The sequence below is a fragment of the Dipodomys ordii genome, unplaced genomic scaffold (assembly GCF_000151885.1).
Source record: "Dipodomys ordii isolate 6190 unplaced genomic scaffold, Dord_2.0 Scaffold134, whole genome shotgun sequence".
In the NCBI taxonomy this organism is placed as follows: Eukaryota; Metazoa; Chordata; class Mammalia; order Rodentia; family Heteromyidae; genus Dipodomys; species Dipodomys ordii.
The window spans coordinates 3,889,303-3,894,796 of NW_012267350.1; positions in this window are offsets into that span (position 1 = coordinate 3,889,303).

Genomic DNA, 5,494 nt, shown 5'->3' on the forward strand with positions numbered 1-5,494 from the left:
TGCCAAGGAGACAGAAGTTCTTCAAAAGACTCCACATAGAGCTCCCTTATGACCCAGCAATCCCACTTTGGGACATTTACCCAAATGATCACAAACAAGACCATACTAAAGCTACCAGCACAACTATGTTTATTGCAGCATTATTTAGCATAGCTAAGATATGGAACCAACCCAGATGCCCCTCAGTAGATGAATGGATCAAGAAAATGTGGTATATATACACAATGGAATTCTATGCCTCCATCAGAAAGAATGACATTTCCCATTTGTTAGGAAATGGAAAGACTTGGAACAAATTATATTAAGTGAAGTAAGCCAGGCCCAAAGAAACATAGGTCTCATGGTTCCCCTTTTTGCAATAACTAGTATATGTTTGAGACATGCAGAAACATTCAGACAAGTTGATGTTAGGTGAAATGAACCCCAAGATAAGGACTCAAATATTTTTTTCTTACTATTGTTTCTAACATATTTATAAGGTGATTTTTTTTGTTGCTTTGCATGTCCCTCCCCCACGGTATAACCCCTGTTTTCACTGTATTTGATGTTGGTAGAATTTGTGGAGGGGAAGGGAAAAACAAATTGTTTAAATAGGGATACAATTGGTTCCATTGCAACAATGAAATGTACAAGATACTATGTTGAAAAACGAACTTTACAACTTTGGGGGGGGAGGAGTGTAGTTGTGGAGATGGGCAGTGATTGCAGGGGAAAAACAAAGGAGGAGGCAACAATGCTTAATAAGAAATGTACTTATTACCTTGCTCATGTAATTGTAACCCCTCTCTATGGTACTTTCACAATAAAAAACTTATTAAAAAAAGAAAAAGAAAAATTGTAAACTACGAAAACAGAGACAAATGAGCTTTGGACTTAAAGTGACCATAGGAATTTATATTATCCAAATGGCCCAGGAAAGAAATGAAGATTCTTGAGATATTGTCTAGTGCTGGGAAGGAAGCATCTTTCTGGATAAATGTAAAGGAATAGAAGGATATAAAAATTAAATGGCTTTATATTTACATGAATAGATGTTTTCAGTCCCTCTTAAATACTGGGAATGTTGATTCCCCCAATGTTTGCATATTTTGAAAGAAGGTAAATCTCCCTCTTTGTAGACATCTAAAAATCTCCCATCTTACACTGTATCCTTTCCCTCCCTCTTATCTCAGAGGAAGTAGAGATATCTCATTTCTATTATATGTATTTTTTATTGTTTTGCACAAATGTTTGGTGACATTATTTTGGAGTCCATTTTTAAGTTTTAAGATGTTGAATTAAATATATCCACACAAATTTTACATTTGTTTTTAATGTTTAGACAAATAAATACAAATATTCTGCTCTAGCATTTAGCCATAGGTGTGGGCATATTAATATTGTATTCTAAAATGACATGATTATTTCAGCAGCAAGCTCCATTTCAAAAGATATTTCATATGCAGAAAGTCTCCAAGGAATTTTTTTTCTCTCTCTCCTTATTTACTTATTTTCTTTCTTTGTATTGCTGTAAAACTCAAGGCTGAGAAAGAGCTAGCTCTCTGAATCCCAGGGCTGGAAGTAAATAATTCAGCACAGTGTGGCACAGAAGATGCTTTTTTTCCCCAGCTTTATTTGAACCACACAAACCAAAAACCTGTGCCTATGTGGATTTAGATAATGCTGAGGTCTCTGATATAGAGCAAGGCAAATATCCTGGCTGAACTGGGGGGGGGGATTTATTGATGGATAAATAGAGAAGGAGTACATGAGACATTATGGCTGTTCCAAAACCTGATGGAAGTGACAGCTCTTTGAAGCTTTGGGATTTTTAGGGAAGTAGAGTGATTAGGTAATTTTTACAGGTAGGTCAGAGCAACAGACAGACATACTATGCAATGCAGGATGCATTTTTTCTGTGCACTTCCCTTTCTTTATTATGCTGTCTTTGGACTTTAGATTGGCAGCTCATAGACAATATAATCAACTGCAATGTTAGCTCCATTGACACACTGATCATTTAGTAAAACATATTCTTCCCCCGCCCCTTCCTGGTACCTTAAAATTTGTCAAAATCTGTGTCATGTATTTTACTACAAATCCCACTGCCCATTATAATAATTACACAGAAACATTTTATCCTTTGATAGATGCATGCTAGCTTGATTTTTGCATACTGTGTGGATATGGAAGTCTGATGCTGTGTCTTGTGGGTTGAGACTGTAGACCAGATAAATGCTGTCCTACAAATGACGATGCAATACGTTGTCACTGTCCTACTCATATGCAGACCATTATAGACTCAATGATTTCCAACGTCCAGCACCTGTATTCTTGGTCAGAACGACAGAAGAACCAGGTTGGAGTTGTCAGAAATTGATCCTTCACAGGAGAAACCCTCAATAAATCATGCTTAATAGCTGGTGTACAAATATTCCAACTCTTTCATCTCAAGTATGATGATTCTGAATAGTGTGTTTTACACTACTTCCAATAATTGCTGTCATCATTGGGTTGATAATTTTATTCTTGGTTTCACTCTAATAAACTATTTATATTCATATCATTTTCATTGAGTCTGCTTTTCAGGAAACTAGACCAAGGTCAGTTGTAGTGGAATACACCTGTACTCTCAGCTACTCAGGAGGTAGAGGCAGGAGGATCTTATATTTGAGACCAACAGGAGCAAATTAACCAGATATCTTCCCACCCATTCGCCCCCAAAAAAGAAATACACAAAGCAAAAGGGCCAAGTGTGCAACTCAAGTGGCGGAACTCTTAACTATCATGCCACATGCCCTGGATGCAATATTCAATAATGGGGAAACAAAAACAACAACCAAAAACAAATTCAAAAAGCCAGTCTATACTACTGCACATTCACTATTGATAAAATATACAGATCTCTAGGCATTCATACTTAGTGAGATCAAAGGAGGATATTCTTGGGAAAGAAACAAAGGTTCAATGCCTATGTGCATCTGATCACATAAAATAATTTTTATCTACATAAACTCCAGGAAATGGAACCAAGAAGTTTTTTCTATGTTGCTGTTGGTTTTTTTTCCTTTTGTCTTATTTGGGGAGCACAGAAATGAAGGGACAAAGGGTAAACAAATGTAGCAGTGATACTCACTAGAAACTATGTTGAAAATTAATTATAAAACTTGTGTGTGGGATCCCATTTGTCCAACCTTTCTTTGATTTGTTGTGTTTCTGGGTCTTTCCCAGATGCCCCTCAGTAGATGAATGGATCAAGAAAATGAGATATATAGATAGATAGATAGATGGAATTCTATATATATAATGGAGTTCTATGCCTCCATCAGAAATAATGATACCACCCAATTTGTTCGGAAATGGAAAAACATGGAAAAATTATATTAAGTGAAGTAAGCCAGACTCAAAGAAACATAGGTCCCATGTTTTCCCTTATCTGCAATAATTATTATATGTCTAAGACAAGCAGAAGAGGTCCAAAGCTATCTACATATGACCATATAACCTGATGCTAAGTGAAATGAACCTCAAGATAGGGACACAAGAGGTTTTAGCTTTGTTGTTGTATTTTTAATGCACTTAAAATGTACTATGTGATTTTTTTGTTTCTTTGTATGTTCTTCCCCCATGGTACAACCCCTGTTGTCACTGTATTTGATTCTGGTGTCCTGCATCTTGTATATACATTTTTCTAATTTGGGGAGGGGAAGGGAAATAACAAAATGCTGAAATAAGGATACAGGATGATCGAATGTAACAATGAGATGTACAAGATAGTATGGTGAAAATAAACTTTTACGGCTTTGTGGGGAGAGGGGTGTGGAGAGGGGAGGGAGGAGTTGGGGATGTGGGTAGGAAAGGGATGGTGGGAGAAAAATAAAGGAGGGTGTAACAATGCTCCATAGGAAATGGACACATTCCCTTGCTCATGTAACTGTAACCTCTCTGTACAGTATCTTTACAATAAAAAATATATTAAGGGGAATAAAACGTTGGTGGGGAAAGGAAGGAAAACAGAGAGAGTGAGGGGAAGGGTGATGTTGCACAAAAAATGTACTCACTGTCTGACTTATGTAATTGTAACTCCTCTGTACCTCACCTTTACAATAACAATAAAAATGCATGAAGAAACAACATTGAATATCCAAGTGCAGCAGGATAATTCTTTCAAACAAATAACATGTCCTAAGAATGGAGAAGTGACACTACTTCTCAACCCTGATTTTACCCTTACCAACTTTGATCAGGGTGGATACAGAAGGAAAATTCTCAAAGTTCCGTAGAGTCTTCTATCTGATCTCTGCTGCTTCTAGCTTCTCCCTTCTCCAGTCTGCTCCTGCTCATGGTACCAGTCATTTCTGACACATTATTTCCATGTATGACTCCCTGTTTAGAAACTTGCAATAGCCCCCTAGTCACACAGAAATGAGACAAAAGGTCTGTTTCATTTTAAGCTTCCCTCAGATTCTGGGATGAGAGGTTGGTTGTTTATTTTCCTGGCCTGCTTTCTGCTTGGCTGTGGTTGGCAGTAATTATGTTCCTTCACTAAAGGCCACAGCTCCGGTTGGGTATTAGGATGGTTAGGATGGTGTTTATCCCCTAAGAGTTAGCATGTTAGATGCTCAGTCCTCAGTGTGGTGGTGGGATCTTTAAGAGGTTGGGCCCAGTGGGAAGTTTTTAGGTCATTGAGTAGCATGCCCTCATAAGAAAATAATAGATCTTTTGGTGACCTAGTTAATATCCACTTTTGTCTTATGATATGACTTCTATGTGAAATCCTGCCATTGTGATGCCATTTGACATTATCTTCTTACCAGGGCCAAGCTGGTGTGGGTGCCGTGCCCTTAAATCTCCAGAACTGTCAAGGAAAAAAGTCTCCTCACTGGGCACCAGTGGTTGATGTATGTAATCCTAGCTACTCAAGAGGCTGAGATCTGAGAATCTAGGTTTAAAGCTAGCCTGGTCTGGAAATTCTGAGACTCTTATCTCTAATTAACCATCAGAAAACCAGAAGAGGTGTTGTGGCTCAAAGTGGTAGAGCAGTAGCCTTGAGCAAAAAGCTCAAGAACAGCTCCCAGGCCTTGAATTCAAGCCCCGCAATGATGACTACCATCACCGCCACCACCACCAACAACAAACACCCTTCCTCATAAGTTCCTGAGCTTCTCATGTTTTATTATAGAAACAAAAATAAGCTAATTCAGATATCCTACAGCTACAACTATGGCAACATTTCTCTTTCCAGATGTCATCAACCACTTTCTTATTGATTCTACAGAGTAGATGCTAGTGTGGAGTACTTTGTCATTCTTCATGAGTTCACTTTGTTTGGCTTCCCTTAGTTTTCCTTTGACTACTTCATCTGTTTTTTTGCCAGGGCTCTGGGAAATGCAAGCACTAAACAAGAAACCAGGATCTCTGAGCTTCAGACTTGGCTCAGCTACTTGCTTCCTTGTGTAATTTTGGGCCTTAGTTACTTTTGAGTGTCTTTATACCTTATATTCACTACCTGTAA